Raw genomic sequence first — 12617 nt, 5'->3', positions numbered from 1 at the left:
AAGGCCAAATATTTTTTCAGAGCTAGATGCAGACAAAAAATTATTTTTAATTTGCAACCTGATGGAGGTCAGTATAGATGGACTAATAGAGAAAGTCCCACACACTGCTAGAAGGCCAAATAGTTTTTCAGAGGTAGATGCAGATAAAAATTGTTTTTAATTTGCAACCTGATGGTGGTCAGTATAGATGGACTAATAGAGAAAGTCCCACACACTGCTAGAAGGCCAAATATTTTTTCAGAGCTAGATGCAGAAAAAAATTATATTCAGTTTGCAACCTGATGGAGGTCAGTATAGATGGACTAATAGAACAAGTCCCACACACAGCTAGAAGCCCAAATATTTTTTCAGAGGTAGATGCAGATAAAAATTATTTTTAATTTGCAACCTGATGGAGGTCAGTATAGATGGACTAATAGAGAAAGTCCCACACACTGCTGGAAGGCCAAATATTTTTTCAGAGCTAGATGCAGACAAAAAATTATTTTGAATTTGCAGCGTGATGGAGGTCAGTATAGATGGACTAATAGAACAAGTCCCACACACAGCTAGAAGGCCAAATATTTTTTCAGAGCTAGATGCAGAAAAAAATTATATTCAGTTTGCAGCCTGATGGAGGTCAGTATAGATGGACTAATAGAACAAGTCCCACACACTGCTAGAAGCCCAAATATTTTTTCAGAGCTAGATGCAGAAAAAAATTATATTCAATTTGCAACCTGATGGAGGTCAGTATAGATGGACTAATAGAATGATGCTATGCCCAAAAGATTTTACTTCACTAGGTGCAGTAAAAAAATTGGTATTCTATACACAGGTGGTATATCTTGCAACACAGATAGGCTACTCCACTGACTAACACACTCTGCAATAGGCCAAAAAGGATTAGCTTTGCTAGATTCAGCCAAATGCTGTGAAAAAAACTTGCACAGCACTGGCACAGACCTGCCTGGCAAAAACTGATAGGAACTGATATAACCTAGTCCTGAAAAGGACTGCAATTACAATTAGTCTTTACTCCCACAATCTATCTATTTAAGAGCACAGACCTGCCTGATAAAAGTCGTAGGAAATGCTGTAACCTAGTCCTTAAAAGGACTGCAATCACAACTATTCCCTACTCCCAAGCTATCTGTAGATTTGTGCGAAAATTGGCTTGAAATTAACAAGGTATAGCGCACACAGCAACAGCGGTGCCGTCTAACACGCAGCTGCAGCAGTGAGAAAATGGTGGCGACGGGGAAAATGGCTGGGTTTTATAGGGCAAGGACATGTGACATACACTGCCAATGACACATGCCCTTGCTTGTGTGAAAAAAAGCACTTCGCTCCGTGTGTGCGCTGCTGATAGGCTGACAGATTGCACCTCCCCACTGTAAATGCGGGAAAGAGAAAAAAAATGGAGATCTTCATTATTCCTGCAGAGATCCATCCCCTGCCCCTCCCCCACCCCGCTGTACACTCAAACTGCGTATTAACATTAATTTTCATCATTACTGAGAAAAAATCCAGTTATGATTTTGGTGCACGAACAGTTATCGAACATAACCTCGAACAGCCGAATTTTTCTCAAATCGTTCGTGTTCGCCGAACGGCTCGAACACCGCCCAAAACAGCTCGAATTTGAGATTGGCGAACAGTTCGAGTCGAACAACGCTCATCTCTAGTTCCTATGTTACTATGTAAAATGGAAGCTGCACTCCAGTGATATAATGCATACAAATACTGGACTTTTAGTGGCCCATGGGTATCTGTATCGGCATCAGTATGGTATGGTATCGGTATGGTATCAGTATCTGTTTGCATTATATCATTGGAGCGTTACATCACTTTTCGTGGATTTATTGAGCAGCTTTGGTACGTACCGTGGAGGCTATTCTCCCAATGTGATTGTCTCATATCATTGTGATAGATGAGGGGGCACGGTGGAGTCAGATGCTTATTTTTCATGAGGAGGTGCATGCCTCTTCATGAATCTGGAGCGTCTGACAAGCGGCGCCACACCAGAAATCTACAGAACACCACAGGTCATTATGAATTTGACAAGCTGTGGCATCATCGCCATCACTCCTCTTCCTGCCCCAGATCTGCCCATTTCAGTGGAGCTGGGAGAAACTAGTGTGAAAACGTCGAAGTCTCAAAATTTTGGCACAATTCCGAGTTGTGCCAAAATTTAGCAACTTTTTAAAGCTTTTATGCCACTTTCTTCTATCTATCTATCTATCTATCTATCTATCTATCTATCTATCTATCTATCTATCTATCTATCATACACTATATAAAAAGACACATCTGCATGTTTTTCTCAATATATGACATGAAATCAGAATAAACCTTTCCCGTTTTAGGTCAATTAGGATTGCCATAATTTTTAATATTTGCCAAATGCCAGAATAATGAGAGAGAGAGAATGTTTTAAGGCATTTTTATTACGTACCTCAAAGTCAAAAGTTTACATACACTAAGATTACTATGCCTTTAAACAATTTTGGACTGCCCATATGATGATGTCATGTGTTTGGAAGCTTCTGATAGGTCTTTTGACAACATCTGAATTAATTATAGACACACCTATGGATGTATTTTAATGCACACCTGAAACACACTGCTTCTTAGTGTAGCATCATGGGAAAGTCTAAAGAAATCAGCCAAGATATCAGGAAGAGAATTGTGGACTTGCACAAGTCTGGCTCATCCTTGGGTACAATTTCAAGATACCTGAAGGTGTCTCATTCATTGTACAAACAATTATACGCAAGTACAAACAAGATGGGAATGTGCAGCCATCATACCACTCAGGAAGGAGGCAGATTCTGTGTCCCAGAGATGAACGTGCTTTGGTCCGACATGTGCATGTCAACCCAAGGACAAAAGCAAAAGACCTTGAGAAGATGATGGCGGAAGCTGGTAAGATTGCGTCAATATCCACAGTGAAACGAGTACTGTATCAACATGGGCTGAAAGGCCACTCTGCCAGGAAGAAGCCATTACTCCAAAAGAAACATAAAAAAGCCAGATTTATGTTTGCAAATGCACACAGGAACAAAGACCTTAATTTTTGGAGACATGTCCTGTGGTATGATGAAACTAAAATTTAACTTTTTGGGCATAATGACCATCATTACTGTTAGAACCTTGTTCTTAGGTTTTTTCCTTTGCTGGTCACATGACCTTGTTGGCCTATTTAATCCTGCTCCGCCCTTCTGGCTTTGCTGGACTTCATTGTTTAACTACTTTCTAGCTAGCCTGTGCTCTGTATCTAACTCTGTTAGTTTGCTTGGTCTACGGACCTCTATGTTCTATATATTTTGTTTGTTCGTCTGTCTGCTACTATTTCTGTTAGGAGGTGTCCCATTTTCCTCCCAGTCCTTAGTACTTGTAGGGATTCCTTCCCCACATCTATAGGTCTCCGTACAGACTAGCTTAGGACTTTAGCAGGTCTGATCGCAGGATCAGGTCCCCTGTTACATCGTAGGGATTAAGCTGAGTTCTATCGTAGGGACAGATCTCCTCTCTTTCCTTAGCTCTGGTAGCAGAACATAACAGTAAGTCCAGCCTGCAAATTCTCTAAGGAAAGATTTTTCTGTTCCATCATGGTGTCGGTTCAGGATTTGGCTCATCGCCTGCAGGGACTCTCTCTGGAGGTGGCCGAGCTCCATCAGTATGTGAGTAACTGTCCTGGAGCACATTTCTTGGAGCCTAAGGTACGTTTGCCGGATTTATTTTTTGGTGAACACCGAGAATTTTTTTCATTTAAAAATGCTTGCTTATTGTATTTTCGTTTGAGACCCAAGTCCTCTGGGGATGATTCCCAGCGCATAGGGTTTATAATGTCACTTTTGTGCAAAGAGCCTCAGGAGTGGGCCTTTTCTTTGCAACCAAGTGATACATGCTTCAGTTCAGTGGATAGTTTTTTTTTTCTGCTTTGGGACTATTATATGATGATCCTGACCGTGTCTCATCAGCTGAGACTGAGTTAAGACGTTTGAGACAGGGATCAGGTAATGTGGAAAAATATTGTACTCATTTCCGTCGATGGTCTACTCAAACAGGGTGGAACGATTCTGCTCTGAAAAGTCTATTTCTTGCTGGGCTCAGTGAAAGGGTTAAAGACCTGCTAATTGCTTATCCTACACCTGAAGATTTGCAACAGGCTATGCAATTAGCTATATGGGTGGATAGGAGACTGCGTGCAAGGGTTAATGAGAGCAAATCCTCTGCTATGTCAGTTTCTGGTTATGAGAATGTGTGTACTAACAGTGGTGAATCGATGGAGATTGGAGCGATGGCACCTCGCTCTCAAGAAAAAGATCGCAGATTTTCTGAAGGCTTGTGTTTCTATTGCGGAAAATCTGGTCATTTAATTAAAGACTGTGAGCTTCGTATCAAGAAAGAAAAAAAAATGGTCAGTCATGCCCGTATTGCCTGTTTAAATTCCAAGGGTGTATTTTTAGCTGCTTCCACGATTGCTCAGGAAAAATTAATGGAATTTCGGGTGTTTGTTGATTGTGGGTCTACTCTGAATGTTATTGATGGGGGATTCTTGGAAAGACTCAATTTAAAACCCGAACCTTTGTCATCCCCCATTGCTGTGGTTTCTGTGGATGGTTCCCCTTTGAAGAATATTACTCTCAAAGTCTGTGAATTTCCTCTCACTATTAATGGTGTTCACCATGAGAAATTGGATTTGGTAGTTTTGAATAACTTGCCTTCTCCAGTAATATTGGGATTGCCCTGGTTAAAATTTCACAATCCTGTACTGGATTGGTCTACCAGTGAAATTAAATCCTGGAGCCATAAATGTTATGACAAGTGTTGTAACGGACGTATTGCTGCTGTGGATAGGGGAGAATTGCCTGTTCCTATTCAGGATTTTTGGAGAGTTTTTTTCTGAGAAGGAATCGCAGGTTTTGCCTCCCCATAGAGACTATGATTGTTCTATTGAATTTGTCCCTGGAGCGACTCTTCCTAAAAGTCATTTATTTAACCTTACTATTCCTGAGAGAAAGGCTTTGGAGGAATACATACAGACAAGTTTGGCCGCCGGTCACATTAGGCCCTCTAAGTCTCCTGTGGCGGTTGGATTTTTTTTTGTAAAAAAAAAGGACGGCGGTTTACGTCCTTGTCTGGATTTTCGTGAGATTAACAAAATTACTGTACGCAATCCTTACCCACTGCCATTGATTCCTGATCTGTTTAACCAGTTAATGGGGGCCAAGTGGTTCTCTAAAATTGACCTTAAGGGGGCATACAATCTGTTGCGCATGAAGGAGGGTGACGAATGGAAGACTGCTTTTAACACTCCTGTGGGTCATTTTGAGAATCTGGTTATGCCTTTTGGTCTTACTAATGCTCCTGCATTTTTTCAGAATCTTATTAATGACATCCTTAGACCTTTGATCGGCAAAAATGTGGTTGTGTATTTGGATGACATTTTAATTTATTCGCCGGATCTGGAGTCTCATTGGCGGAGCGTACGTGAGGTATTACAGTTATTAATGGACAATTCACTTTTTGCTAAGCTGGAGAAATGTGAGTTCGCTGTACAGAGAATTAGTTTTTTGGGCTACATTATCTCCAGCGAAGGTTTTGAGATGGACCCGGTTAAAGTTCAAGCTGTACAGGAATGGCCTAGGCCTATTGGTTTGAAATCGATACAGAGGTTTTTGGGTTTCGCCAATTATTACAGAAAATTCATAAAAAAATTTTCTAGTATTGTCAAACCTCTGACCGATCTCACCAGGAAAGGTGCTGATGCGGTTCAGTGGTCTTCTGAGGCCATTGAAGCTTTTGTGTATCTCAAGGAGAGGTTCACCTCTGCTCCCATCCTTATGCAGCCTGATGTGACTAAGCCGTTTTTGGTTGAGGTTGATGCTTCCTCTGTGGGGGTTGGCGCAGTATTGTCTCAGGATAACGGGGATGGATTACATCCCTGTGCCTTTTTTTCAAAAAAATTTTCGGAGACTGAACTGAATTACGATATTGGTAATCGGGAATTATTGGCTATTAAACTCGCATTTGAACACTGGCGCCACTTCTTGGAAGGTGCGGAATTTCCCGTTCAGGTTCTTACGGATCATAAAAATCTGATATATCTTGATGCTGCCAAGCGCCTGAATGCCCGTCAGGCTAGGTGGGCACTGTTTTTCTCGCGGTTTAATTTCTCCGTTACTTACATCCCTGGTACTAAGAATGTTAAGGCGGATGCCTTGTCTCGCAGTTTTTCTCCCATAGTCGGTGCTGAGAAAGAGGAGAACATTTTACAAGAAGGTGTTGTGATAGCTGCTTTGGACTCCGTTTTGGAAGATGAGATTCTTAAAGCACAGGAGAATGCCCCATCTAACACTCCTCATGGGAGGTTGTTTGTGCCTGGGACCTTTAGGAGAGATTTGTTTATTGAGTGTCACGAATCTCGGTTGGCAGGTCATCCCGGAATCTCTGAGACCAAGAGACTGGTGGGTCGCAGTTTTTGGTGGCCTGGATGGCAGAAGGAAGTCATTAAGTGGGTGCGCCAATGTACTATTTGTGCTAGATCTAAGTCCTCACATACTCCTGCTGCGGGGTTGCTTTGTCCTTTGGAGGTTCCCAGTGCTCCTTGGACACATTTGGCTATGGACTTTATAACTGACCTTCCCCCCTCTGAGGGTTTTACTGTCATCTGGGTGGTCGTGGACCGTTTTAGCAAGATGTGTCACTTGGTTCCCTTCGTCAAACTGCCCTGCGCTAAAACTCTCGCTAAGGCCTTTGTCAAGGAAATTGTCAGACTTCATGGCGTTCCTACTGACATTGTTTCTGATAGGGGTCCTCAGTTCGTGGCTCGTTTTTGGCGTGCCTTTTGTGACAGGTTGGGAGTTCATTTGTCGTTCTCGTCCGGATATCATCCTGAATCTAATGGCCAGACAGAAAGGAAAAACCAGGATGTTGAGCAGTTCTTGCGTTGTTTTGTGGCAGACAATCAAGAGGGGTGGTCTGAGTTTCTGCCACTTGCTGAATTTGCTCTGAACAATCATACATCTTCTTCTGCTGGTTGTTCGCCTTTTTTTTGTTGTTCTGGGAGACATCCGTCGTTTGGGTCGTTCTCCAAGTTGGGATCTGCCGTGCCTGAGGAGGAGAATTTTTCCGGTGATTTGGAGAGAGTTTGGACGGATGTGCGTGGTAATCTTCAGGAGGCCAACAGAAAATCTAAAGACTACTTTGATAGGAAACGACAGGAGGTTTTGTTCGCTGTTGGTGACATGGTTTGGTTGTCCTCTAGGAATCTGCGGTTGAGGATTCCTTCTAAGAAATTGGGTCCCAAGTTTGTAGGGCCCTTTAAGGTGCTTCAGGTTGTCAACCAATCTGCTGTTAGGTTGGAGGTTCCTACCTCCTGGAGAATTAATCCGGTATTTCATGTCTCTCTGTTGAAAAAAGCTGTTGTATCGGATTGTGACGCCTCTGCCTCTGTTCCTCCGGTGGTGGAGGACGGGGAATATGAAATTTCTCGCATCCTTAACTCTAGACAGTATAGAGGTAGTTTGCAGTATCTTGTGGCCTGGAAAGGTTTCGGACCCGAGGATAACTCTTGGGTGAGGTCGGATGATGTTTCCGCGTCCAGACTTATCAGAGCGTTTCACAGGAGATTTCCTGATAAGTCTGGTCCTAGGGGATCCGGAGGATCCTCTTAGAAGGGGGGGTACTGTTAGAACCTTGTTCTTAGGTTTTTTCCTTTGCTGGTCACATGACCTTGTTGGCCTATTTAATCCTGCTCCGCCCTTCTGGCTTTGCTGGACTTCATTGTTTAACTACTTTCTAGCTAGCCTGTGCTCTGTATCTAACTCTGTTAGTTTGCTTGGTCTACGGACCTCTATGTTCTATATATTTTGTTTGTTCGTCTGTCTGCTACTATTTCTGTTAGGAGGTGTCCCATTTTCCTCCCAGTCCTTAGTACTTGTAGGGATTCCTTCCCCACATCTATAGGTCTCCGTACAGACTAGCTTAGGACTTTAGCAGGTCTGATCGCAGGATCAGGTCCCCTGTTACATCGTAGGGATTAAGCTGAGTTCTATCGTAGGGACAGATCTCCTCTCTTTCCTTAGCTCTGGTAGCAGAACATAACAATTACGTTTGGAGTAAAAGGGAGAAGCTTGGAAGTCTAAGAACACCATCCCAACTGTGAAACACGGGGGTGGCAGCATCATGTTGTGGGATTGTTTTGCTGCAGGAGGGACTAGTGTACTTCACAAAATAGATGGCATCATGAAAAAAGAAGATGATGTGGCAATACTAAAGCAACATCTCAAGGCATAAGCCAGGAAGTTAAAGCTTGGGCAGAAATGGGTCTTCCAAATGGACAATAACCCGAAGCATACTGCCAAAATGGTAACAAAGTGGCTTAAGGATAACAAAGTCAATGTTTTGGAGTGGCTATCACAGAGCCCTGATCTCAATCCTAAAACGTTTGACTCAAGTCATTCAGTTTAAGGACAATGGTACCAAATACTAATGAACTTTTGACTTTGCAGTAAATAATAAAAATGCCATAGAACATTCTCTCTCGCTCTCATTATTCTGGCATTTGGCAAATGTTAAAAATGATGGTAATCCTAATTGACCTAAAACAGGAAAGGTTTATTTTGATTTCATGTCAGATATTGAGAAAAACATGCACGTGTCTTTTTATATAATGTAATGTAAACTTCTGGTTTCAACTGTATTCCATATCTATCTATCCAGCTATCTACAGTACAGACCAAAAGTTTGGACACACCTCATTTAAAGATTTTTCTATATTTTCATGACTATGAAAATTGTACATTCACACTGAAGGCATCAAAACTATGAATTAACACATGTGGAATTATATACTTAACAAAAAAGTGTGAAACAACTGAAAATATGTCTTATATTCTAGGTTCTTCAAAGTAGCCACCTTTTGCTTTGATGACTGCTTTGCACACTCTTGGCATTCTCTTGATGAGCTTCAAGAGGTAGTCACCGGAAATGGTCTTCCAACAATCTTGAAGGAGTTCCCAGAGATGCTTAGCACTTGCTGGTCCTTTTGCCTTCACTCTGCGGTCCAGCTCACCCTAAACCATCTCGATTGGGTTCAGGTCTGGTGACTGTGAAGGCCAGGTCATCTGGCGTAGCACCCCATCACTCTCCTACTTGGTCAAATAGCCCTTACACAGCCTGGAGGAGTGTTTGGGGTCATTGTCCTGTTGAAAAATAAATGATGGTCCAACTAAACGCAAACCGGATGGAATAGCATGCCGCTGCAAGATGCTGTGGTAGCCATGCTGGTTCAGTATGCCTTCAATTTTGAATAAATCCCCAACAGTGTCACCAGCAAAGCACCACCACATCTTCACACCTCCTCCTCCATGCTTCACGGTGGGAACCAGGCATGTAGAGTCCATACATTCACCTTTTCTGCGTCACACAAAGACACGATGGTTGGAACCAAAGATCTCAAATTTGGACTCATCAGACCAAAGCACAGATTTCCACTGGTCTAATGCCCAAACAAGTCTCTTCTGCTTGTTGCCTGTCCTTAGCAGTGGTTTCCTAGCAGCTATTTTACCATGAAGGCCTGCTGCACAAAGTCTCCTCTTAACAGTTGTTGAAGAGATGTGTCTGCTGCTAGAACTCTGTGTGGCATTGACCTGGTCTCTAATCTGAGCTGCTGTTAACCTGCGATTTCTGAGGCTGCTGACTCGGATAAACTTATCCTCAGAAGCAGAGGTGACTCTTGGTCTTCCTTTCATGGGGCGGTCCTCATGTGAGCCAGTTTCTTTGTAGCACTTGATGGTTTTTGCAACTGCACTTGGGGACACTTTCAAAGTTTTCTCAATTTTTTGGACTGACTGACCTTCATTTCTTAAAGTAATGATGGCCACTTGTTTTTCTTTACTTAGCTGCTTTTTTCTTGCAATAATACAAATTCTAACAGTCTATTCAGTAGGACTATCAGCTGTGTATCCACCAGACTTCTGCACTACACAACTGATGGTCCCAACCTCATTTATAAGCAGGGCCGGCTCCAGGTTTTTCTGGGCCCCGGGCGAAAGAGTCTCAGTGGGCCCCTATAACACATACCACGATTCATGATGCACAGATACCGCAGAGAAATATATATATATAGTACAATGCAAAGATTGCACTTCTTACATTACATGAGTGATATCTATTGTAAATTCCACAATAGCTCAGAAACCGGCGAATCGCTCCACACAGAATACTGGCCCCCATATAAGGTCCCATACGGAATACTGGCCCCCATATAAGGCCCCATACGGAATACTGGCCCCCATATAAGGCCCCATACGGAATACTGGCCCCCATATAAGGCCCCATACGGAATACTGGCCCCCATATAAGGCCCCATACGGAATACTGGCCCCCATATAAGGCCCTATACGGAATACTGGCCCCCATATAAGGCCCCATACGGAATACTGGCCCCCATATAAGGCCCCATACGGAATACTGGCCCCCATATAAGGCTCCATACGGAATACTGGCCCCCATATAAGGCCCCATACGGAATACTGGCCCCCATATAAGGCTCCATACGGAATACTGGCCCCCATATAAGGCTCCATACGGAATACTGGCCCCCATATAAGGCTCCATACGGAATACTGGCCTCCATATAAGGCTCCATACGGAATACTGGTCCCCATATAAGGCTCCATACGGAATACTGGCCCCCATATAACGCTCCATACAGGATACTGGTCCCCTTATAAAGCTCCATACAGGATACTGACCCCCATATAACGCTCCATACAGGATACTGGTCCCCTTATAACGCTCCATACAGGATAATGGCCCCCATATAATGCTCCATGCAGGCTGTTACCCCCCACATAATGCCCCATACAGGCTGTCCCCCCCTTATAATGCTCCATGCAGGCTGTTACCCCCCACATAATGCCCCATACAGGTTGTCCCCCCCTCTTATAATGCTCCATGCAGGCTGTTCCCCCCACATAAAGCACTATGCAGGCTGTTCCCCCTCCTTATAATGCCCCATGCAGGCTATTCCCCCCTTATAATGCCCCATGCAGGCTGTCACCCCTCCTCTTTATAATGCCCCATGCAGGATGTACCCCCCCTCTTTATAAGGCCCCATGCAGGATGTCACCCCCCCTCTTTTTAATGCCCCATGCAGAATGTCACCCCCTCTCTTTATAATGCCCCATGCAGGATGTCACCCCCCTCTCTTTATAATGCCCCATGCAGGATGTCACCACCTCTCTTTATAATGCCCCATGCAGGATGTCACCCCCCTCTCTTTATAATGCCCCATGCAGGATGTCACCCCCCTCTCTTTATAATACCCAATGCAGGATGTCACCACCCTCTCTTTATAATGCCCCATGCTGGATGTCACCCCCTCTCTTTATAATGCCCCATGCAGGATGTCACCCCCTCTCTTTATAAGGCCCCATGCAGGATGTCACACCCCCCTTTATAATGCCCCATACAGGATGTCACCCCCCCATATTATGCCCCATGCAGGATGTCACCCCCCCATATTTTATGCCCCATGCAGGATGTCACCCCCCCCATATTATGCCCCATGCAGGATGTCACCCCCCCATATTTTATGCCCCATGCAGGATGTCACCCCCCCCATATTATGCCCCATGCCTCCATACATTAAAAAAAAAAAATCAAATACTCACCTCACTCCTCCTCACCTGCCTGCTGCAGCTGCTCGGGTCCAGACTCCAGCGTCACCGGTATCTTCCCATTCTGCGCTCCCTGTGACGGCTCAGGGGAGCGCGCGGTGGAGAGACGTCACCGCGCCCTCTGACCTGAGACATCACAGGGAGCGCAGAGCAGGAAGACAGCGGATCTGCGGATGCACGGGGAGAGGTAAGTATCCGGCTGCCGGGGCCCTGAGCAAGCGGGAGAGAAGGGCGGGCGCTGACACCGCTCTCCTCCGCCCATAGCCTGGTGGGGTGCTCGACCGCTAGTGGGCCCCCCTGCCTGCTCAGGGCCCCGGCACTTGCTCGGGTGCGCCGGGTGCTGACGCCGGCCCTGTTTATAAGGTAAGAAATCCCACTTATTAAACCTGACAGGGCACACCTGTGAAGTGAAAACCATTTCCGGTGACTACCTCTTGAAGCTCATCAAGAGAATGCTAAGAGCGTGCAAAGCAGTCATCAAAGCAAAAGGTGGCTACTTTGAATAACTTAGTATATAAAACATATTTTCAGTTGTTTCACACTTTTTTGTTAAGTATATAATTCCACATGTGTTAATTCATAGTTTTGATGCCTTCAGTGTGAATGTACAGTTTTCATAGTCATGAAAATACAGAAAAATCTTTAAATGAGAAGGTGTGTCCAAACTTTTGGTCTGTACTGTATATATCTATCTCTCTATCCCATATCTGTCTATGTATCTATCCATCTATCTATCTATTTATCTATATATCCATTATCTATCTATCTATTATCAATCTATTATCTATCTATCTATCTATCTATCTATCTATCTATCTATCTGTATCTATCTATCTATTCTATCTATCCCATATCTGTCTATCCATCTATCTATCCATCTATCTATTTATCTATCTATCCATTATCTATCTATCCATTATCTATCTATCTATTATCAATCTA

General features: G+C 43.8%; 1 protein-coding gene across 2 annotated transcripts in view; it reads right to left on the bottom strand.

Annotated features, from left to right (window-relative positions):
* LOC141161742 (bile salt export pump-like) overlaps positions 1-12617 on the bottom strand; it is a 151975-nt gene that overhangs the window by 72464 nt on the left and 66894 nt on the right. The gene's annotated exons all lie outside the window — the stretch shown is intronic.

This window comes from Phyllobates terribilis, unplaced genomic scaffold (genome assembly GCF_046119375.1).
Source record: "Phyllobates terribilis strain yellow unplaced genomic scaffold, ASM4611937v1 Scaffold_9__5_contigs__length_417890890, whole genome shotgun sequence".
Classification (NCBI taxonomy): domain Eukaryota; kingdom Metazoa; phylum Chordata; class Amphibia; order Anura; family Dendrobatidae; genus Phyllobates; species Phyllobates terribilis.
The sequence above is the reverse complement of the archived record's forward strand: the minus strand, read 5'-3'. Positions and strand labels throughout refer to the sequence as shown.